At 36.8% G+C, this 26073-nt stretch overlaps 1 protein-coding gene across 6 annotated transcripts in view; it reads right to left on the reverse strand.

Annotated features, from left to right (window-relative positions):
- Fndc3b (fibronectin type III domain containing 3B) overlaps window positions 1–26073 on the reverse strand; it is a 326246-nt gene that overhangs the window by 252757 nt on the left and 47416 nt on the right. The window lies entirely within an intron of this gene.

Below are 26073 nucleotides of genomic sequence, written 5' to 3' on the forward strand. Positions count from 1 at the left end.
ATAATAACCACCCTACCCCAGAGAGCTTTCTGAGAATAAAGTAATATTTTGACATGGAAAAAATGCCAAACAAAAACTGTTATAGTATCATTTTCTTTATCATTACAGAATGACCTATACTTATTAATCATTATAATTTTCCCCCTTTCATTAGGATCAAAATAATACACATAAGCATTTAATCCAAACAAGTTAACCAAGGCTAAGTATATATACTATTGCTGTAATTTCTGACTGAGTCATTAATTTACTAATTACTCATGTTCTAATTATTTCTCCCCCATCACTTCCTTGACTTGAATTTATAACTTGTTACATATTAACATCTTATTTATAGGTTTACATCTAGAGCTTTCCCCTATCTCAGATATGCCCGTGACCTCCTATGCAGAGCTGGGCTCAAAGGCAGATGCCACTGTTTCCACAGAATAAATGAAATTCATACCCATATTCAAAATAACACAATGCCCACTTGCATTCCATATTAGTACTTGCCTCCTGATGTATTTAGCTTTTCAATACAATAGGAAGAAAATAATAGTAAATTCCTATTGAAAATTATAACTTGTTCCTTTTTCTTCCTAAAAAACTAAAAATGATGCCTAAAAAACTTGCACAGCTGGGCTCGGTGGTGCACGCCTATAATCCCAGCAGTTTAGGAGGCTGAGGGAGGAGGATCTCAAGTTTGAAGTCAGCCTCAGCAATAGTGAGGCACTAAGCAACTCATTGAGACCCTGTCTCTAAATAAAATACAAAATAGGGCTGGGGATAAGGCTCAGTGGTTGAGTGCCTCTGAGTTCAATCCCTAGCCACCCACCCACCCCCCCCCCAAAAAAAGCTGTAGCACAATAAGTTTACCAGCATAGACAAAGAAGAATAAAACACAATTTTAAATTATTTCAGAACAAGGGGGACAAATGAATGTCAGTAGAGGGGGCAGACAGAGAAGAGGGGAGGGGAGGGGAGGGGAGGGGGGATAGTAGAGGATAGGAAAGGCAGCAGAACACAACAGACACTAGTATGGCAATATGTAAATCAATGGATGTGTAACTGATGTGATTCTGCAATCTGTATATGGGGTAAAAATGGGAGCTCATAACCCACTTGAATCAAAGTGTGAAATATGATATATCAAGAACTATGTAATGTTTTGAACAGCCAACAATAAAAAAATTTAAAAAAAAAAATAAATTATTTCAGAAACAAATTACCATACAGTTAAATTTTTATTATACATAAAAACATCCCCAAAAATTTCAAATTCAAGGATATTTGGCCAATGAATCTTTTAGTACTCAATAACCAAATCAATCAAAACAGTACAGCAAATCCTTTAATGGATGCCTTGAATTTGTCTCAGGTGTGATATAAATAAGATATTCTCATTCTGAATTCCATCCTGAACATTAAATATGCCTCCCCCCTTCCTTCCATCCAAAAGAAACAGTTTCCTTGGACATATTAAGTAATGCATAAAAACCACCCAAGAGATTATAAACTTTTTATTTTAAATAGGTTAATTTTACACTATTCATTATAACCCCATTTGGAGAAACTAATTATTTAAGCACCAAACAAGGAGGTCTTGTCCCAACTAGAGAAGCACATTCCATAATAACAGGTCTTATAATTCAGTGTTAATAGTACCATCATGCTGTTTTATGAGGCAATTACTCAGTTCCTAAGTAAATAAAAGTACAAAAGCTTAAAGACCAATAGTTTATCCTGATGAAGGAAATGTAGTCTTTACATTAAAACTAAGGTAATCCTACTGACACTAGCATGACATAACTGACTTTAAGTAACTGATAATCAAGAAGAAAAGCTAATGTCCATTTCAATTTTCTTCCAAGTATATTTTATCTAGTACAGAAGGGAAGAACGGTTACTCTTTCTCAAATTGATACTACACAGGCCTGTTTCTTAAGTGTGATGCTTAATGTTTCTTCAAAACAGCAGGCTGGATCCCTGAGTAGTGAGTTGTAAAATACATTAGGGGTCTGAGTACAAGGATCCGGGGGTGAAGAATCACTCTACTCATTTCCACTTTTCCCCCACTCCTTCCAAACAAAGGAGCTCCTGGCACTTGCTAGAAGTCATGGTGCAGACTGCAGATCTCTGCTGTCTCTCCCTTCCCCTCTGCTACAACAGTGAGCAACAAGAATTCTGGTCATCTCCTAGACCAGAGGGAACCATCTCTCTGTCACCCAACAAGGCAGAACAAGCCAATTCATGGCCTGCACCAAGGTCTGTCCAGCTTCTATAATAGGTCCTACTATTAGGCCAGAGTACAGAGAATAATGATATACTTTAGAGCACTGTAGGGGCCAAGGGATGGCGGTCCTTAGAACCTGCTTCCAGCCAAAGCTATTTATGTTCCATATGGTCCAACTCAGAGAGCCAAAGTTTTTAAAATTGGAATTTGAGCCTCAATTCAATTAACAGTACTATTTTGTTCCTATTTATCATTTCTTTTGTGGTTTCTAGGGGATAGAACACAGGTTCTGAAAATTCAGGTAGTCTTGGTCCCCTGTCCCCAATACCAATGAATGTCTTCACAACAACCGTAAGTCTAACACTGATGATGCCCGTTTAAGAAACCTTACGGTTGGCATCATGTTAAATAATGGGACTTGCTAATGACAAGACACAACAATCCAGCCCCAGTAAGCAGCACCCCTAAGCACAGAGGTCAAGTCCAAAGTAGGGAGTTAGATGCCATGTTCTGCATGAGTGGGTTAAGGTGGATGGACCTCAAGGAAGCAGGTCCACAAAAGTCTTACAGACAGATGTAGAATAGAGTATGGGGAACAAAAAAGAGTTGCAAAAAAAACATCTTTTTTTTTTCTTTTGGTGGTGGTACCAGGGATTGAATCCAGGGTGCTCTACCACTGAGCTACATCTCAAGCCCTTTTTGTTTTTTATTTTGAGACAGGGTCTCTCTAAGTTGTCCAAGCTAGCCTTGAATTCACAATTCTCTTCCATCAGCCTCCTCTGTCTCTGGGATTACAGACATGTACCACTGTGCCCAGCTGCAAAAATATCTCTTTTAGTATTGGATTTTACGCCCAAGAAACTGCATCCATTGGCACCAGGAGATCACTGTGTTTACTTTCAAATACTTTTTAGGCAACTTTGGATAAGATGCCTAAAACTTCTTTTCCTACTAGACAATGGATTATCAACTTCCATCACTATTCAATAATGTGGTTATTACACATTACTGAGAAGGGAATAGGGGAAGGAAAGACAGAGGAACTTTACAGTCAACTGTATGGCCACACACTCCTGAGGAAGTACAGGGGGGATTTACGAACATTATCCATTCAGAATGCTGCAGCTCAGCTGCCCAGAAACCACACTATTAATCATGAAGGAAAATGGAAGAATCAAGAAAGTGAATAAAGGCCACCATGAACCAGCCAGAGACTCAAGTACCAATAACCAAGAGAAGTCCATTGTTGTAGAGATGATCTGGTTTTTTTTTTATTATTATTAATTCTGATTAGTTCTACAGCACATTTATTCTTTGGAAAGGGCAATGATCTCAAGAATGGTCTCCTTGCAAGATTTCTGCATGTACGGGTAGACAGTGTGGATGTGGTGCAACCTTGGCTCAAATGCCTGTGTTCTGAGATGGATTTGGCTAGCTCAGATACACATCTGTCTAGGGGAGAAAGAACCCACACCAAGAAAATGAGTGTTTCATTAGGGTGTTTTCTCCTAGGCTCTGAGTTTAAAAATAAAAAAACACATAGTTACAGTTTGATTCTCCAGAGGTCATACATCTGTCCTGAGTGGTCAAGGAAGATGGCACAGTTTACCTGGGGATACTTCTGAGGCCCCTCCTGGAGACTTTTCCCTCTGTTGTATACAATGGACAATCTGACTTGTCACACCAAAGAGAGTTTAAGATAGCACATTTAACCTATGGCCTGGAGATTTGAGTACTGTTTTGTGGGGTGGAAAGGGCTGAGTGGGGGTGGGGTGACAAAAACTTCCCTAGATACATAAGATCAAAATGCCACAAAAGCTCTCTGTATCTCTAGTCCACTGAACTCCACTGCCATCCCCACAGAGCTCCAAGGCTTTTCTCAGTCTTTATTTTGCCCTTACACATACTTCTATCTCAAGGAATCTGGCAATAACCACAGGCCCTCACCACCTCTCCTGCTAACACACATCCTAACTTAACTGAAACCACAGTTCTTCATGCCCAGCAGTTCTATCCTTTTGATTAACAGGGAAGGCTGCCATGTGAGCTCCTGTGGTTCACAATCCTCTCTCCTAAGAGAGCAAGGCCTTAGTGACGTGCTAGCAAGGCCCAGATTGACAAACATCTCCTGAACACAATGGCAGGGGTCGGGGCTAGGTACCCTGGAAACAAAATGACCAGATCTTCACTGTTAGACATTTAATTCCTTCCAAATATGTTCCTGAAGCTTTTAAAGAAAATCTTATTTTAAAATAAGATTACAAAGGATCTCAGTTTTTACATTTCTCGAGGCAGCTGACTTACTGCTTTTTTCTCTTATTTTACTTACCCTACTCCAAGTCTGAAAAGGTTTTCTATATTTTGGTCACCAAATACACTAAAAAACTTACAAGGCCAAATTCATGAAAAACCTGATTCACAGGAGAGAACAGCTGATCCATCTCCAAAAGCCAGAGAAAGCAATTATATACTAGGAAAAAATTTCTTTTTTTTTTTTTCCTGTTAGAGCCAAAGCACTAATCACTGCTGGGAGAGTTTTTAAGTCTGTGAACCTGGCCTTCAAATTAGTAACAAAATGTCCTGGTACTCACTCCATGAGCTGATGACCCAAATTTCCTTACATTAATTCAAGATGTGAGTTAGCAATAAAGTACACAAATTAGTTTCATATGACAAGAAAAAGAGAAACGTAACAACACCAAAAGGAACAAAGTATACCCATCAGAACTCAAAGAGCCCAGCCAGGCTGGATATAGAAGATTGTTCCCTGGCTCCATCGTAAGCCAGGTTGAGGCTTAGGCCCCCACACTCACTTCCCAACATCCAGCCAAGGGTGTGCACCAAGGACTAGACTACCCTGGGGAAGTGTTTAAACACTAGATGAGGCAAAGGAACAAATAAGGAGAAGCCACATGGTCAGTTTTAACTTTTTATTTCCATGGTCCAATTCAAAATGTATTTTCTAAATCTATAAAATATAAGGACCTAAGACCTATAAAGCAACTTGCAAATAAATCTTAAAATAAGCTCTTCAGGATTCATCTCACTAAAGTTAACTGTGATTCCATGAATTCTATAAAGCTAGTATCTTTTCCAATAAAATTCAGATTAACCAATCACTGTCAGGCAATTTAAATATGTAAACATTTGCACATGCTTGTTCTGTACACTGAGAAAAATAATGTCATGGGCCCATTGGTAAAATTATAGCTTGATTCATGCTTCATGAAAATTTCTTTCTCTACCAAAAAAAATAATTACAGCCAGGAAAGTGGTACATACCTGTAATACCAGAAACAAACAGGAGGGTGAGACAGGAGGATCTCTTGAGCTCCTGAGTTTGAGATCAGCTGGGCAATACAGCAAGATCTCATATCTATAGCTCTATCTCTCTATCTACACACACACACACACACACACACACACACACACACACACAGATTTCTAATAATGAGACTCTGTTATGGGTCAGGTTTCAGAAAGTCTGTCAAAACCACACCACAGAAATGTTCTAACTATCTATATTAAGAGCAATAAGGAAAAGTAACCTTGTTTTCTGATTCATGGAGATGGGGGAAAGCACATCAATACTCAAAATGATACACTGACAAGCCTCCTGAATCACAGAAAACAGAGCTTTTGTGTTGGGGTAGAGGGATTTGGGGGGTTATTAAGAAATCACTGTGCTCTACATTCTCTTTTAAACCAACATAACCCTAACGTGGCTAGCGTTTTATGAGGAATTGCAAGACTAGTTTCTAAATGGCTTCCCATACAAAACTTAATAAAACTATGACCAACATTTATGCAGCTGATTTACATTTGTTGAAGCCACAGCTATAGTAAAAAAGAAAAGTCATAAAAAGTCAAAATGTAAACCGATGATATAGCACAGGAAAAAGAAAAACTGCATTCATGAACCACCCCTCATACAGGTGGCCTTTAAGGATAAAAACCATCAGTCACAAGGACTGACAACTTCCTGAAAGTGTACTTCCCTTCTAAGCTTATTAACAAGATTTAGAAAGACTGAGAGAAGGGGGAGAGAACAAGCGAACAAGCAAGGTAGTCAGTTACACACATTACTACCACCGGAGGGATATGAAAATATCATTTGCTATTTTGTTTTCCTCGTCGGAAAAACCTCTTTCCTTCCTGGTCCATGCCGGCTTTGAAAGGTAAACCCCTTGACTGATTTCTAGACCTAGAAATTAAAAATGGTTATCGTTTCTAGCCTTCCCAGTAAAACAGACAAAGCTTTTTGATAATAACTATGGAAACACCAACAACATCAGCGGAAGGAACAAAATGATTAAAACAAATAGGAACACAATTATTATTCAGTACCTCTGAAATTCTGAGAAAACTTGCTCCTCCATCAACATACACAGGACCTTCCTGACCATTCCCTGCCACTGTGAGTACAGTTTTTCTTTTCCTTCCCAGTAACACTACACCACTAGCACTGGCTCTGCCCAGGTATAATTAGCATGTGGCCATTATGAACCTGATGTGGGGCACTGCCATTGGACACAAACCCAGGGGTGGTTCAGTGCTTTCCTTGCTCTCACCTCTTCTGTATGCTTTGGGCAACCCCGAGGAAAGGTGCTTGGTACAGGCAGGCATTTGCCCTTTCCTTTTTTGAAAATCAAATCAAATAGTGTAATAGCAACAAGAAAAAGGGCTATGGAAAGGGAGAAAATAAAGATTAAAGACCGTTGTTAGAATTTTTCACAGCTCCATTGGGAAAAATAGCTCAAAGAACCAGTATGTTATTGTTGATTGTGTTTGTTTTTCTTTTTAAAGGCACTACAATGGAGCACTGAGTACTAGAAAATATGAGTTCCAATTTGGGTCTTTGCCCTGAAATTAATTTCCACTTTTATAAAATTAAAATATTATAGATTAGCCCTTAAATTTCCTTAGCACTTAGCACAGATTCCTTTCTGTTCTTAACATACTATATTTCAAAATCTTTACTGTGCTTACTTAATATGAACTAAACTAACCTGTTGGTCTTTGTTATTCATTTGGATATAGCCTAAGCCTTCTGAATGGGAGGGAGGAAGAATTTAAGTAAAATATTAGAGGGAAAAATGTACTGAGCACATAGTGCTGGTAGTCACTGTTTTTATGCCAATGAAATCTAATTTTACAGCTGAGTTCTATACAGCTGTGCAAGAAAGACTCTTGCCATGGCTTGCCACTTGAATGAAAGAAGGAGTGGTGATAATTGTTCATGCAGAAAAACCTCTTGAGACATGAGCAGTACCTGGAGGTATGTGCCCAGCTGGTTGGTTGAGGCACAAATAGTCTGGAATTTGCCTTCTTGTCTGATATGTGTTCATTAGCAAAGTAAAATCACAGTTGTCTGAAAAAGTTCTTAACTTTAAAAACATTCTTGCTTTTTGCATCCAATTATAAGCAGAGAAGATTTAGTTTGGAACATTTAATCCATAGAGAAATCCTCTGAAATGGAGTTTTTTTAGATTAAAAAGAACAACACTCCAGAATAAAAGAAAAAATGATGCATGGCTCAAGCAACAAGTCAAAAAGAACTGTTCACTGTGCTCTTGAGAGCAAGAAGATGTCACTAATGTATAGGCCCTGCCTTCAAGAATCCATAGATACTCTACTTTGTATAATTTGATTTTGCATATTTTAAATGTCTTTGCATAATCTTAAATCTAGAGAAGCTTAGTCATTCCTGAACTAAGAACTACTATTTGGGAAAAGTACTATTTGGGGAAGAAAAAATAAAATCACATACATAAGGGTTATATGTAAATAAAAATATAAGTAATTTGAGGCTGCTTCCATATCCTTCATTAATACACAGAGGCTGCTTCTACAGCACCCCACATACCTCAGATCTTTACAGAAACATAAAAGCTAAGAGGGAAAAAAAATTACATCACAATCTCTTGACCTCAGATCCACATCCTCACATAAATAACAGCTGAGATCTGCAAATATTAACTAAACAGAAAGGGGGCTTATCTCCAAAACTGTTTACAAACCAAAGGTTCATTTGCTTTGTTGGTTGTTTTTAAATGTGCTTAAATAAGTTTGCAGATGCAATTAGACATTTTCATTAGAACATCTAGATTCCAGGTACATTCATATCACAATAAATCTCACATCCATTCTGACATTCCAATGAAGACTAGTCTAGCATCGGCGAGGGAACACTGCAAAGCTGTGAGCCCTTACTCTCATTTGTACCCAAGTTAACTGTGTCACATACTTTCTCCAAGAATGAGAATAAGTGAAAGTATGCATTTTCAATGAAATCCATATTTTTCTTTTTTTGTTTTTTTAATATATAATACCATTTATGTGAAGTACCCAGGCTAGTCAAGTTCATAGAGACATAAAAGCAGAATAGATATCTCCAGGGTTTGGAGGAAGGCGATTGAGGAGTTGTGGTTTAATGGGTACAGAGTTTCAGTCTGGGACAAAGAAAAAGTTCTAGAGGTAGATGATGGTGAACTTTAAAACAGCTGAAATGGCAATTTGTGTCATGCATATTTTACCACAATAAAACAAAAGATAATAATAAAAATAAGCTTTAAAAAACAAAAGAAAAAAACGACGACGTAAATTAGTGTTTACATACTCCTCCTCCCTTCCCCCTCATGTAGCAGATGTTTTCCACTCTCTCCATCATTTCCTAGTGGGATTAAACTCCAGTTGCCACTGCAGCAAATTACTTAATAATGCCTCATCTAATGGCTGACCTCTCTTTCTTATCTTGTATCCTCATGCATTTATTAGTGTTCCCTATATGTCCCAAATAATTACTTGCACTAGAATACTTCTTAGGGATAGCTTCTGTGGGAAACACAACTAAGACACCTAGGCAAGTTTCCTAATTTCTCTGAACATTAATTTCCTCACCAAGAAAAATAAAACTTAGATCAAGGAGTTATGGTAGAGATTAAATGAGATAATTCTTTCTTTTTTAATTTTTTATTGTTGGTTGTTCAAAACATTACATAGTTCTTGATATATCATATTTCACACTTTGATTCAAGTGGGTTATGAACTCCCATTTTTAACCCGTATACAAATTGCAGAATCACATCAGTTACACATCCATTGATTTACATATTGCCATACTAGTGTCTATTGTATTCTGCTGCCTTTCCTATCCTCTACTATCCCCCCTCCCCTCTTCTCTCTCTACCCCCTCTACTGTCATTCATTTCTCCCCCTTGTATTATTTTCCCCTTTCCCCTCACTTCTTCTTGTATGAAATTTTGTATAACCCTGAGGGTCTCCCATATTTTTCTTTATATCTTTTCTTTTAATAGTAAGGAGAATGCCAGAGAACTACAGCCAAAAAGTCACCTCTAAAGTCCCTTCTAGTCCACCGCCCACTGCACAGGGAGGGGCATAGGGTGGAAGTCAGAAGCTGAGCCCACTCTCCCTGTTCTAGAAGTGCATCCCTCACTCAGTCCTGGGATACAGCGCCTGCCTGGCACTCCTCCAGGTCCCACTGCCTAGCACTTACTACATAGGTTCCCTGTGCCTCAGCTGCTTTGTCTATCATGTGGGTGATATGGGGGCTCAAACACTAGACTTCTAGACTCCTGCTTAATAAAGCCAAAATGTATTTTATTCTATTTTTAGATATCTATTATGAATTAAATTCACATTTGTGTATCATCCTGGATACCTAATAACAATGTGTAACACCCCTTAATAGGTGGGGAAAATGCATCCCAAACACAACTGATTGCTTTCTGGAGAGTCTGGAAAACAAGTTCCAAGCTTCCACTTCAGCCTGCTATTTGAGGCACCTGCACACTGATTCTGTCTGGTCTCACAACATTCATGTGAAATGACTAATAGTGCCCTTTTATAGACAAACCAACTGAGACGTAATTAGCTCAAAGAACACCAGACAAAAAGTAATGGCAACAGATGGGTGCTTTCTTACTGCAACATCTAAGCTGATTGTGACATCTAAGAATCTGATAACAAAACACAACTAGAAGAGCTGGTAAAAATATATGTTATATATATATATATATATATATATATATATATATATATATATATATACACACACACACACACACGTTATGTGTGTTAGTGAGTTTTAAAGATAAAATAAGCAAATGATACAAAATGAAAAAGCTATCAAAACTTTGATAACTTTCAAAGATACCAATGAGTATACAACATCTCACTCCTATGCAGTCCTCACTTCCCCTTGAGTTTTTGGTGTATCCTTACCAACAAACAGATTTAATGATTTTTAAGGTACTTTTTAAAATACCTGAAGGATGATTAAACTATAATCACTATATTATTATTTAGCCTGGATGGATAAAAATTAGAGGGGAAAAAAACAGTAGAAACAAAACAATAAACTACTAAGGTTATGTCTTCCATGATGATTTTAATGAGATATGCCATGATTAAACATAAAACAAAATTACTTCACAAGAGGAGAGCTTAGCAAGTTATTAATGAGGTGGCTGTTAGAACAATATCTTTGATAGTAAGGGTTTCAAGATGGGGGGAAGGAGGGGCGTGGGTACTAGGGATTGAACAAGGGGCCCTTAACCACTGAACCACATTCCCAACCCTTTTATTATTTTTTTTTTAATTTTGAGACAGGATCTCACTGTGTTGAACTTATGATCCTCCTGCCTCAGCCTCCAAGTTGCTGGGATTATGGGCATGTGCCACCATACCCAGCAATTCTATTATGTTTAATGGAAGGTACTGCAGCATAAGACCAATCATATTATGTCATGTACTGCACAAACAGGGGATTATGAATTCCACTATTATGTGTAATTATAATACACTAAAAATAAATAAAAATTTTTAAGGAATCTATAATTTTTAGAAAACTGTTATAAAGTAAGTGCAAAGAACATTGAAGACATATCCCTTTGGTAATAATAATAATACTAGCAATATTCCAAAAGGAATTAGCTAAAAGATACATTGTATCCCTATGGTAATAATAATAATAATAATAATAATAACAATATTCCAAAAGGAATTAGCTAAAAGATACATTGTAAAATAGCCTCAAACAAAAAGACCTGAACAAAGATCACCCATTAACAAACAGTTAATGGTGCACTCACTTTATGTCAGGCATGATACTAGAATTCTACCTAGAAATAAAGGCCTGAGGTTAAACAGCATTACACTGAAATGTTATACTTGATTAGCTAAGAACAAATCCACACTGGGCACATCTGATAAAACCCCCACAAGGTCAGAAGACCGCCATGCTCTATAAACCTTTCATCTGAGATAAGCTCCAATGTCTAAATTTGGTTTTCCAGCTGTGGTCTCTTTTCTAGTCTTTAAAATCTGACATGTGTTACAGAAGGTGGAAGTGTCTTCAAAACATGCCCCCACCTTAATCTTCAATTCTGATCAGTCAGAAGGACATGAAAATTATTTCTTTCATCAGCTCATATTGAATTCAGTCATGTTTATTTTATATACTTGCTTTAATTGAACTGCTATTAAAAAACACTCTTTATAAGGAAAATAATGTATACCATTAAACATCACTGATGTTTCATCCAATTTATACAAATATATAGTTTCAAAATTTTCTGATATAATTTCAGATATTGGTTCCAACTTTTTTTTCAAAAAAGTATTTCATTCCCAACTTCATGGGGCAGGGTGAGGGACAGGGATCAATGTATTAACATTATTATTATTAATAACCATGTTTTTCTAAAAACAAGTTATATCTTGAGAATCATTACATTTGATGAAATTCTCATAAGTAGTTTTGTATTTCAATTAATGGGACTTCATCCAAAGCAAATACCAGGTGTTATTTAGAGCTCAGAAGGGACTGAAACAAAAATTTCACCTGAAATGACAAGACTTATAAAGAAACAAATTTAGCAGGTACAAAAACACATCATGTAAAGAAACATCTATTTACTATTTCAGATTAGCCCATTATGATAAAATTGTAGTGAAATATGTATTCAATAACATTACTAATACTTTGGACTAACAATTTGAAAACACAAAAAAAAGAACAATTCTTTAGAAAAATATTTCATTTCAAGAAAAAAATAAAATGTCATATACCAGAGCATCAGATTTGTTTAAATTAACAGACGAAAACGGTAAGTGAATGTATACATGGTTTATATGCAAATAAATAAATTCAAGTGTTGGAAAGTATGGTGTTTGTCTATATTCTAAATGCTGCCTTTGAACAATGATATAACACTAATTTATACTAATACAACTGGTTTAGGAAAAGGAGGCTGTATCCATTCATTTACTGAATAATTAAGTTCTACTCTATATGAGACATTCTTTTGTATTGAAATTATGAAAAATTCTAAATTTGAGGTTAGGATAGGTTTTAAAATCTTTCCAGAAAAAAAATAATTTTAAATTTCAACTTGGACACAAAAGGCATATCTCGAAAGGCATGTTCTCCAATTCAATTTTAGTATTTTTCCTTATGTGATGAGTACAAAAGCTACACAAAAAATTTTTTTCAGTTAATATTACTAGTGAATTCAGAAAAGCATCACAGTGAAAAAACAAATAACAATTTAGGATTATTATGATGTCATGTACCCCACAAAAGGTATCAGGAATGCCCAAGGGTTTCCCCCTGGACTATACCTTGAGAACTACTGCTATACACAAGTAGTACATATGTAAAAAATGTAATAAATAAATAAATGAATTCACTTTCTAGTAAAGTAAGATTACTGTCCTGATCTTATATTTTTACATCTAGAATTCACCTGACACATCCAAACAAAGAAAATAATCCAAATAAAGAGGTATTCAAATTCTATCATGGATTTCTCTTTCCAGGTCTTCTTTATGCTATACTCTTTAAAGCATTTTTTGAGAAATAAAAGAAATGGGCTGGTGGGATAAGAAAACTGAAGTCTGGAGGCCAGGTAACTCCTGTGAGAGGCCAATAAATCCAAGCCCATAGGTGCAGATTCCATTCATCTCCCCTGTAATCAGACTCAAGCCCTCGATTTCAAAGCAAATGATCAACACCAAGGACAAATAACATTGTGTAGCTATTCCTAAGAAAGAATGTAATCTGCTCTGATCTCTAGACCTTCATTTACTGCTCAATGAGCCCATTTTAAATCCTGCAATGATTTGATTTAGTACTTTCTAGGGCCACTCATTTATTTATGTGTTTCAAAGAATACAAAAAGAGTCTTCTGAGACACAAAGAAGACTCTTAAAATCAGAACCTCGTTTTCAAATATAGACAGAACAATTAGTAAGATGTTGAGATTCATTTCCTAGAGCAATGAATTACCACAATCAAAATATGCCACTGCAAATTGATTTGCATTCAACAAACACAGTAAGATGAAAAGCTTCCCTTTTGTTTTAAAAAATAGATTTAACAGGCATATTAATTTTCCACTGGCCACTATAAATAAATGAAACTCAAAAATATTTTTCTTTGCAAGGGCATCCTAACCAGTCACTGTCAGCCTGACCCCAAGTGGAATGCGTATTTATATTCCTGAGAGGCAGCATTGTGTGCTGGTGGGAAACCACTCCTCATAAAACTCCCATCCCAGGAGGGCTCCACAATAGGTACTCACACAGGAAGCAGGCCTTGCAAGGAGTACCTCAGCTGTTCCAGAGACAGCTTCCCCAGGCAACAAAGATGGGGAACCACTCCAAAGGCCAGGCTCACAGGCCGGAGTACTGCCCACACTTCAGGGTCAACAAAGCCAGTGTTGTTCTCAACCATCCTCCCAAGTTCTTCCAAGGTGAAAGGAAACTCAACAATTTCATGTCATCTTTCTAGATAACCTCTCAAAGCATCATTTTGTTTAAACAGAAAAAAAAATGAAAGTTTTCTCAAATATGCTGGAAAATACTACCAAGAAGCTATTCTTTTTCAAAATCAACTAAAAGATGTTAATATTGAATATGCAATACAAAAAAAAAAAATCAAAACTTCAAATGTCACATTTTATTTATCTCCACTGAAAATTATGGTCCATTAAATGCCAGTAATTGTGTTTATCAATGAAGCAAAATAAATTTTAAAAATGATTATTTTAACTCAAGTATAAAAGAGTGTATTTTCAAATAGTATCATATCAACAATGATTTCTGCACATTTATTTATATGTTTCAAAGAACACAAAAAGAGTCTTCTGAGACATAAAGGGGACTCTTAAAATGAGAACCTCAAGTTTCAAATATAGACAGAACACAAGTATGTGTGGGAAATGAAGATAACGGCATTTATATATAACTATCAAATCAATCCACTGGTGGATGAATAAAAACATTAATAAATAACTTTGATCAATTCAATATTTTGACTTTTCCTCCCACAACTGACCACAGAAGAAACACAACCCTATTCTTTAAGAATCATGTTGATTAAATTTTCAATACCCCAGTTTCTCGATCTGCAAAAAAGAAATTACAGTTGCTTCCTAATATTTTAAGGCCATGAAATAATTTAATAATATTGGGCAAAGTGTAACTCTTTCTCATTTCTCAAAGGACTGGATTCCTTGCAGCTCTAATAATCGATCAACTTGAATGATGTAAGAAGATCAGAATTAGTATCCACAGCTCAAAGGTTCATGGAAATCCACTTCAGGCAGCTGCTATATCCATGCCAATCACAAATCATACAACTTACCAGATTCAGGAAGTCACCACGCAATAGAGAAAAAGTAAGCAGAAATAATATTAAGACAGATTCACAACATATTTAGTGAAATGTATACAGTCAGAGCCTATGATTTTTTTTTTAAAGACTGAAATGACATTTAGAACCAAAATGCTGACAATGGACAACCTTTGGATCATGAATAATGATTGAGTTACAGGTTTCCTCTGCACTTATATTTTTCAAATACTCTTACAATGAGCATCTGGTAAGTTTTACAATGATAAAAAGTTAAATTTTTTAAAAACCATATAATTCAATTTACTTTGTACCACATCATTGTTCAAATTTTTGTGATGAAATACTTTCAAACTACCATAAAACAAAAGGATCTATCCAAAAGACCTATCTGTGGGTTTATCCAAACCTCACAGAACTAATTACCACCATTCTATTCTGACTATAGCAAACAACAATGGAAGAACATCTGCAGTGCCCCTGAGTTCAATACCCAGTACCCAAAAAAGCAAAAAATAAAAATAAGATTTGGTATCATTTACAAAACTTGGGTCATGCTTGCTGAATAATCCCCAGATTAGGAATGCTCACTAGGACCAACCCAAACAGCTTTAAAAAAAAAAAAAGGGGGGGGGGGTGGAAGAGGGAAAGCAGGTTACCCAGGCTTACTATTTTAGATAACAAGTGCTTCAATAAAATTCTTTTCCAATTGACAAATCAAACTTATTGGGTGGAGCACTCTCTGTCAATCACATGAGAATCAGCAAAGATAAACCTAATAATAGAATGTTATATACTTACTAACTGTGCTAACAATGCTAGTCCCCAACTAACACAAAGGACTTCAAAAGCTCTCCCTCTGAGAAGTACAGGGTAGGGTCAGAGATTTTCCTTAGAGGTGACCAGGCCTCATCCTCCAACAGTAGAAAAGTAACTGTCTACTCTTCTCTTCGTGGATTCTCTCCATCCCGTCCTCCCTCATTCTAAGCCTTCTAAAAATGCTTGTGCCGTATTTTGATTCCTACATTCCCATGTATTGTAACAGATAATGCATGTTCACTCTAGAAATCTGAAATACAAGAAGAAAACTTTAATTATTCATAATCATGCCATTCAGAAATAGCTCCTGCTAAAATGGTGATGAACTCATCATCTTATTTTTCTAGACATATGAAATTTATAGTTAGAGGACTACTGCTTACACTGTATAGCTCTTTCAATTTTTTGGTTTTTGATATTTGACAATTATAACAAAATGACAACTTTTGTTGTGGTGCTAGAGATTGAACCCAGAGGTGCTTCACCTCTGAGCTACATCCCCAGCCCTTTTTTTATTTTTAGACAGGATCTCACCAAATTGCCGGCACTGGATTTCAACATGTGATCCTCCTGCCTCAACCTCTCAAGTGACTGGGATAACAGGTATGTGGCCACCATGCCGAGTTGATACTGACAATTTTAAAAACTAAGGAAGAATTAGTTCCTAAATCATAGTTTACTTCAGAGAAGGGGGCAAAATTTTCCTCTAGGGTCCTTAGCTTTGGCAAAAAGACAGAATCTAAGTTAGGAACAACAGGTGGTACAACTAGTAAGTCCAACGTGTATCCAGAAGCATGATTTCTTTCAATATGATATTAGGTTACAATGATCTAATCCTCTTAGATTGTATACACGTATTTTAAGTAGGATTATGAATTAACTAGAATGCAACTATTTGTTTCTGTGTTTACATGCATGTAAGTTCCTGAAAGCCAAAGAGCTTTATTTTCTATCCCCTGAAATATATGATATTTTTTGCTGACTGTTCATAGCACCTCCTTCACAACTATGAACCTACCCTTTCCTCTACGCAGAATGCATACACCAGCATTTTGCCCCAAAACACTTAACTCTAGGTATCTACGTATACTACTGCCAACAGAATCACTAACACAACCAGACTGGCAAAACATTTTATGTGATTCAAAATATCTTACACATACAAAGACATGCAATACCACATGAAATGGTGAGTCTGAAGCTATTTCATCCATACAAAGGAAGATTATGGCAATCAATTTTAATTGCTGTAGAAATCAATCTGCTAACACTGGAAGAAGTTCACACCACAACTGTGTATAGAAGAGGAACAATGCGCTAACAGAAACAAGGCCTATTTGTGTAAAACCTGATTCATGTTGATTTGCCCATAGAAAAGAGTACAGAAGATAGACCAGTGTTCATGGTGTTTATGAGGAGGGAGGTGGGATGAAGAATTTTTTCTTTTATCAACACTTTGAATTGTTTTAATAATGCTTTTGTTAGGAAGGGGGAAAAGTACAGTCATGTTTCACTTAACAAAGGGACACATTCTGAGAAAAGTGCTCTTGGCGGTCTCACCTCTGGGTGAAGGTTGTCACAGAGTGTTAACCTAGATGGCAGACTGCTACACACCTAGTCCATGGGGCATGGCCTCCTGCTCCTACTGCACCAGTTCACACGTTACTGTTTCTGAACACCACAGGCAATTGGAACACAATGCTAAGTATTTGTGACTCTAAACATAACAAAACACAGAAAAGGTACAATATAAATATAGTATAAAAGATTAAAAACTGCACACCTGTACAGAACGCTCGCTAGGAATGAAGCTTGCAGGACTAAAAGTTGCTCTGGATGAGACTGAGTGCTGAGCGAACCCGAAGGTCAAGGACACAACCACACACTACACTACACTAGACTTTATAAATACTGTATGCACGGGTTACATGGTCTATTAAATTTTTTTCATTCCACAATAATAAATTAAGCTGAGAGTACAGTAACATTTTTATGTTACAAGCTTTCTAAATGATGTTTAACTTTTGCCTGTTTTGTAATAACACTTAGCTTAAAACACATTGTGCAGCTGTCTAAAAATATTCTTTGTATTCATATTCTATGAGCTTTTCCTCTATTTTTAACACTTTTTAACTGAGTGTGTGTATGTATATGTGTGTGCTATGGATTGAACTCAAGAATCTCATGCATGCTGAGCTCATATTGTATCAATGAACTATACCCCCAGCATTTATTTTTAAGCTTTTTAGTTAAAAAGGGGGGGGGGGAAGGGGGGGGCGGCAGAAACACATACATTAGTCTATACCTACACAGGGTCAGGATCATCATCACTGTCTTCCCCCTCCATGTGATGTCCCACTGGGAGCTCTTCAGGGGCAATAACACCCACTGAACAGCCATCTCCTATAATAATGCCTTCCTCAGAAGTCCCTCCAAAGAACCTAAGGCTGTTTACAGTCACCTTTTTTTTTTAATAAATAGAAGTACAGTCTAAAATAATGATTAAGGCAAGTCTCTGTAAGATTGCCCACATTCCTATTCTTGAGTATATCAGATTTGTTTACACTGGTATTGCCATAAAAAATGAGTAAGATGATTTGCCATGACATCATGATGATTACAATATCACTAAGCAATAGCAATTTTTCAGTTCCATAATAACCTTACGGGACCACCATCATATGCACAGTCCATCCTTTACCAAAACTTTATTATGCAGTGCATGACTGTGCATAGAACAAAAAAAAATCTTAAATACAACTTCATTATACATATCAAATAATGTAATTGAAAGATAAGAAACATCTGGGTGCAGGGGTTCATGCCTATAATCCCAGTGTTTCAGGAGGCTAAGGCAAGAGGACTCAAGTGGGAGGCCAGCCTGGGCAATTTAACAATACTCTGTCTTAAAATAAACAATAAAAAGGGCTGGGGGTGTAACTCAGTGGTAGAATGCCCCTGGTTCAATCCCTAGTACCACCACCCAAAAAAAAAGAAAAGTTGAGTCATTGTTATAATCATCAAATACCTATGATAAAGCAACTCTGGGTTCAATTCCCAGTGCAAAGCAGGGAAAAGAAGATGAGAAACAGATAAAAGATAACTGATGGACAATGCTACAGACAAAACACACCTCTACATCCTGCAGACATAAAGATGTCAGCCCATCTTCTAAAGCTGTACACAGTTCATCAGGAAAGGTGTGGTTCTCCCCTTCACTCTAGGCACAACTAAGCCACCAGGTAGTGATGGTGGGGACTATGGACCTCTCAGAAGTTATTTTCAGTTTCAAGACTAAACCCGCAAGAATCCTAAAGGACTAAAAAGGAACTTTGAAAAGTTCAATTCTGACTCAGACTTGTAGTATATGCAAACATCCCTCGTAGATCAGAGCTTCAAAATATAATAACCTGGCATTTTCTTTTATTATACTATATCCTTCAGTTAGTTACCCCAGGATTTCCTTTCTGTCAGTCAGTAAAAATACACTTACGTGGAATAACAGGATGATAGGAGCAGTCAAGGTCAAAATTAGAACTGTGTCTGAGTCAATGAAAAATATAAACTGCTGAGTATTTTTAAATCACTATTAGTGAATGGTGTCTTCCTTTGATAAAGCCCATTCATTGCCTCTGACCCTTCTTTTCTACTGCCACCAGTAATAGCAGCAATACCCTAGTTCTAGAACTAATCAAATTACTTCTAGATTCTGAAAAAGGTCAAGACTAATTTAGCCTGACTACTATCTCCTTATTGTGTCCCTTCTGTCCACGTCACCCATATGTGTCATACATGGAATTCATTTATGGAACATCCCTTCCACTAAGCCACCACATTCACTCACAAAACAGTGTCTCTTCAAGCAAAGGTCAGAGAAGCATCCATGAAAGATATGCATTGAAGGACTTGATGCTGCTGAGAGAGTAGTTCCTTAACACCCATGCCCCTGGTGAAGGTCTTTCCAGGTATTGTGCAGGAATGACCCAAAACAGAATTAAAGGAGGTGCTAGTTTCAAAAATGCAGATTCTTTCCAGTGTTTACAGCAGCATTCTTCATAGTAGCCAGAAAAGCAAAACAACCAAAATCTATCATCTAACAAGTGAGTACATGAAATGTGGTATATCAAACAGTACAATTTATTTAGTAATAAAAAGGAATGAGGTGCTACAACATGGATGAAACTTGAAAATATTATGCAAAATTTAAAAAAAAAGGTGGCCACAAAAGACCACATATCGTATGCTTCCCTTTATATAAAATATCAAGAATGTGCAAATTTGTGGAAACAGAAAATAGCCTGGTGTGATATGTCAAGAGCTTTGTAATGTTTCGAACAACTAATAATAAAAAAAAAAAGAAAATAGCCTGGTGGCTGCTGGGGGCTACAGGCTGGAGGTGGGAAGTTAATGGAAGCTAAGTGCTAATGGATTCGGGATTTATTTTAGAAAGGGCAAAAATGTTCTAGAATTCAACAGTGGTAATGGTGACACAACCTGATGAATATACTGAAAATAATTAATTTTACACCCTAAAATGAGTTAACTGTCCACTTTAGGTCTACTAAATGTGAATCTCTACAGGGAGACCTGGGTACCTTCCCTTTGAATAAGAAGGGCAGGGGATGTGCATTTCACTAAGCGCTCCAGAAGATTCTTTAGTACACTAAAGTTAGCACTGTCTTACCTCCTTTCCAACTCTGAGACTATGCATTATATTCCACATACCAAAAATGCATCTCCAGCCAAACAGATCCTCCACAGTCACCCTTCCTATCTGAATAATTCCTATGCTACCCACTAACCCTCCCCACTACCTAGCTCCTGGGAGCAAACAGACCCATGAGCCTTTGCTCTTGTCATGTCTCCTCCTGCACCCTGCAAAGTCCACAGCTACCTCAAGATTACTCAGTTCCTAATGATCCCTATGACAAACCCTTTGGGCCTTCCTACCCTGCAGCATGAAATGAGAATGATAGGCTGGAGAAACTCTAGACTTTACACCTGACATTTTGAGGCTCTGCAAGAGACTCAGGAGAGACCCTAGGCAAGCAGCCTTCCTCCTTTACATTCATAAATGTGTATGAATGTAATTTTCTCTCACACTTAATGTGTGGGGAAATTAAATAACTTGAGGAAGAATGTTTTCTTTTTAAGGCTCCAAAAAGTAAATCTGTTGCCAGGTGTTATGGCACACACCTGTTACCCCAGCTGCTCTGGAGGCTGAGGATGAGGAGGATTGCAAGTTAAAAGCCAATCTCGACAACTTAGCAAGGCCTTGCATCAAAATAAAAAACGAAAAGGGCTAGGGATGTAGTTTAGTGGTAAAGTGCACCTGGGTTCAATTTCCAGCACACACACAAAAAAAAGTTAACCAGGAAAAAGGTCCTTAGGATAACGGCTAGGGAATAGCATGGGTAGGGGCTCAAGTACCTGATGAGCTCTTTAATTGATGCTAAAGAAGTCAATGCTTTAGCTTGAACCTATTTGTGTACATCCAGTTTGCTTAGGTGTCTATATCAGATATTGTATGGGAGACTTGTCACATCTGTATTCTTGTTTGAAACATAATGTTCGTTGTCTGTCCCAAGATGGTACAACCAATCCCTACCAAAAAGAACTGTCATTTGTGTTGATTTTTTTTTTTCCATCAGTAACAAAGACTTCATGACATTTGAGAGAAAACCTGTTTAGGTTAGGAGGGCCTCCATGGCATGAAATGAAGATACCTGAGTCATCTTATGATCATTTGCACTCTTCTTCTCTAAGGCAATCTACATTCAAGAGCATCCCCCCTCCACTGATGCCCCCCCCTCACCTCAGGCAGGGGGCGCAAACACACACACACACACACCCCAAGGTCAATAAAAAGTCAAGGCTCTCCAGAGACTATGCCTAGAAGCTACTCAAACATGCAAATTGTTCTCTAATGATGACTCTTGTCCAGATAAACAAACACAAATTTGACATGAAAATGTGTTAAAATGCATTTCCTAAAAATAAAAAGAAGTTTTTGAAGAAACTGGCAATTTCTGTATCAAACTTCAGATACAAATATGAATTTATACTTCTAGCACTGTAGCAGCAAAGTAATCTCACAAAGACAGGTGTTCCAAATAAAATTCAGATGTTCCAAAACAAAGACACCAATGTGCATACTACAGACACAAGCATATATTAATATATACATACTCTTTAGAATACTAGAAAGGTACAGAGTACTTGATATGATGATCCATTTCTAAATCTATTAAAAATTCTGACTTCTATAATTGCTAATTCAGATTGAGTATCTCTTATTTGAAATGCTGAGGACCAGTAATGTTTCAGGTCTGGGCTTTTTTTGTTTGTTTTTTTGTTTTTTCAGATTTTGAAGATTTGCATTGAGTTTACAGTTGACCATCTCTAACCTGAAAATATGAAATCTGAAATCCTCCAAAAGTCTAAACTTTTTGAGTGTAAGGTCAGTGCTCAAAAAGTTTCAGAATTCAGAACATTCTACATTTCGAGATTAGGTATGCTCCATCAATAGTATGTTTCAAATGTCTGCAAATTAAGGAAAAATATCCACCTCTTCTTTAGATCATACTGTCTCTTTTCACAATTTAAAATTATATGGAGATAATAATCTTGGTAATGCAAATAAACATCTAAATGTATGAAAAGAAGTATCTGCAACAACAAATTTAAATGCAGTTAAATTATTCAACACATTACCAAGTGGAAATTCTGCCTGATATACTTAATAGATAAGACATACATATAATAATTGCAACCATTTTAAAATTCCCAAGTACTTCAGAAGAGTTCTATTATATTATACTCCCCCTCCCCAAATCCCCAATCCTATCCTCATTTTGCTAAATTGTTTCCCAAACTCTACATAAGCAATGAAGAGAAAACTGGGATGAAAAATTAGCTTGACTATATCTTCAATGTAAAGATCCTACAAGGTAAAGAATGATTTAGTCCTGTGAGCTAGACCCCAAGTAAGGATATCACTTCAGTTCATTTTTACAGTCCAACCCTGTTACATGAGCAAGTAAAATGATAATGAACACTGCACTGGAAAATCAGGAAAGCTGGGTCACCGTGATTCCATCAGGAACTATTTCTGTGCTCCTAAGCACAAATCCTTCTCCAGTTGTCTAACATGCATTGTTTGGTAATTGCCCTAGGTTTTTCCTTACACGTTCACACCAATTCATTTGGTGCTTGCCTGGAGTGCAGTGTTGAGAAAGATTAACTGCCCCAGTTCAATGACCATCAGAGATAGTTGTCAAGGTCATGAGATTAAAGAGCAAGAAGATCCATGTCACATATTTGCTATCCACTGGTTAGGAAAAAAGCACCAAGAACTCTCGCAACTAAGCATTCTCTGAGTCAATTAAGATTAGCAGTAGCAGAAAACAGAAGGCACGTCTGATGCTGGTCAAGTTATAGAGACACTCTGGACTTCACTTCTAATTCACTGGACGTTTCAAAGACAATATCCATGTTTGAGAATCAAAAATAACTCAAAAAGTTAAAAGCAACATCTAACAATTAAGATATTAGGATTAATCCCATCTACTCAATTCATTTAACAGATTTCACATCTGATAGATATTGTGCCCAAAACAATGATATGAATAAATATATACTGAAATCATAGACGTCACTGAATTTGTAAAATAGAGTTGGCAGATCTGGAAATTCATTCCCTCAGTTGTTCAACCATTTACTGGGTCTTATGCAACTGCCACTATGCAGACCAACCCTGGAAATCCAGTTTTGCACTGGTAGTTAACTTTGCAATTGAGCCAAGATTTCAGGAGACATCTAAATAATGAAGCATCTAAATAATAAAGTTGGATTTTCAAACATCCATATCCTTAATTTTTACAGAACAGCCTTATTAGAATCTTTTTGTTTGGTTTGGTACTGAGGACTGAACCCAGAGGTGCTTTACCACTGAGCTATGTCCTCAACCTTTTTTATTTTTTGAGACAAGTCTTGATAAGTTGCTGAGGGTCTCACTAAGTACTGAGGCTGGCCTCAAACCTGCAATCATCCTGCCTCAGTCTCCCCAACCACTGGGATTACAAGTGTGTGCCACCATGCCCAGGTATCCTATCTCTCTCTCTCTCTCTCTCTCTCTCTCTCTCTCTCTCTCTCTCTCTCTCTCTCTCTCTCAATGTTCCAAGATCCTTTTGTCAGAGATTAAGAGAGTTCTACAATTGAAATTATTATTTAAAATCTTCATACTGCTGAGAGCTTAATAAATCTGACATTCAACTTCTGTGTGGTATGTGCTATCGCCTTCAATCAACCACTGACTGGGGATTGACTATCCCAGGGAAACCCTCCAAACCTCTGCAGACAGCTGTGCCACAGTGCATCCTGTCTCCAGGGCTCACTAAGGAAATCTCCTCACCCCTAATGAATTCTGACTGTTTTTTTCCAGGGTTTAAGAACATGCTGTGGTAAAACATCTTGCTCCTAATCTTACATTGTACTCTTACAACAGATATTTTAAAAGATGCCCTTGTACAGTCTTGATTCAAATATGTAACACAGAAACTGAAATTAATAAAATAACAATATTCATTCTCAACTTTAATTTTTTTAAAATATTTTTAGTTGTAGATAGATGCAATAACTTTATTTATTTATTTTCTTATGTGGTGCTGAGAATCAAACCTAGTGCCTCACATGTGCTAGGCACAAGCCACAACCCCAACCCTCAACTAACTTTTACTTTGCAAAGTCCTATAGGTAGGAGTTGCTCACTGTGAGTTTAAAAAGCTCACAAGATACTGAAAGTCCTACTTATTCAAAGCTGATTCTGTGAATTCAACACCCTGACAAGTCGATTCTATGTCAAGGTCTATTCTGTTCCATAAGAAAGTTAAAATCCCCATCATTTAGAATTTATTCTTAAAAAGTGGTTTTTAAATTATCACTTACACTTCAAAGTATACTTATGAAGATATGAATTTGTGTAATTTGAGGAATGGAAATTACAAGTCAATTTTTAAAATATTTCACAAACAATTCTATCACTGTACACATTGCCTGAAATCCACATGATTCCGAAGAAGACCTGGGTGGCAATCTGTACATGTGGGTTTATTTTAAATTCCTTTACATATATCAGCTATGTGACTTAGGTTTCTCAGAGTCTATGTTTACCTGCAACATAAGGCATTTGGGATAGACTATCTGCAAATTCCCTTCTAATATAAAATGCTGTGATCCTAATTGGATTATTTGCTAATTTGGGATTAGAGTTGTGGATAAAGGCAGAGTTAGAAGAAACTTTCCCTAGAAAGTACCTTGCCCAGCCACACATCTTTTAAAGAGAAATTATGATGGCTGTACAATACTCATTCAGGGCACACCTTGAATGATAAGCATGTTTAGGCTGCCAGCTCTTCCAGGAACAAGATGTGGCAAGCAATTTCCTAGTTTTAAGCTCTCATTACTTACTCTGGAAAAAAAAAAAAAATGAATGGCTCAGGTGTTAGGTCAAAAGTTTTGAGATCCATAGGTGAGGAGATATATATACTATACTATCATTTCCTGCTAACACCAATGGTATCCTGCTATAGATCTCTGATTATTTTGAAATCTAAGGCTAGAGCTCTCCAATTCTCCTGCAGTCTCCACGTGAGACTATTAAAAAAAAAAGAAAAAAGGAGAACTATTTAATTCTTGCAGCCTCTGGCAAATACCAAGGATTCCAAATCATATTTTTACATGAGCATTAACTGTTCCACCATGAGGATGTGATTTCCCTCCCAGCATACAATCTGTAATTTCAAAAACGCAATCTCAGCGTTTAATGCTTGCAAGGAATTTTTTTTTTAATTTTGCTGTTTAAATCAGCAGCACCTTCAAGATTATCTATTTAATCTCTTATTTTTTAGAGGTCACACCACTGCTCAACGGCAGGGTAGGATCTCATTTTTCTCAAAACATCTCAAATTCCTGAACATATTTTCCACCTAAGTACAAAGTTTGTATTTTCCACCTAACTAAGTTACAAGCATTTTACAACACCCACACTCAGACACTCACTCTTACTTAGCAAATTCTAAAATACTATACCTACGGTCTTTGCCCAACACATCAGCTTCTATGTGCAAACTCCCCAAACAGGCAAGCACTCAAAGAAAACATAAGTACCATCTATGTGAACAGCAGTAAGTCTCCAAGGATCAATGGCAGAAGGAATGGCAATGATTAAGATGGTGATTTATAATGCAAACGTGGTGAGCTAAGTGCCTTAAGCAGAAGTTCATTACCCAAAAACAGGAAATCAGTTTCTTTCAATGTAGATATACTGTTTTCTCAACAACAACAAAAAAGATGATTCACCAACTAACCTCTCCATTCTGTT

The sequence above is a fragment of the Marmota flaviventris genome, chromosome 8 (genome assembly GCF_047511675.1).
Source record: "Marmota flaviventris isolate mMarFla1 chromosome 8, mMarFla1.hap1, whole genome shotgun sequence".
Classification (NCBI taxonomy): domain Eukaryota; kingdom Metazoa; phylum Chordata; class Mammalia; order Rodentia; family Sciuridae; genus Marmota; species Marmota flaviventris.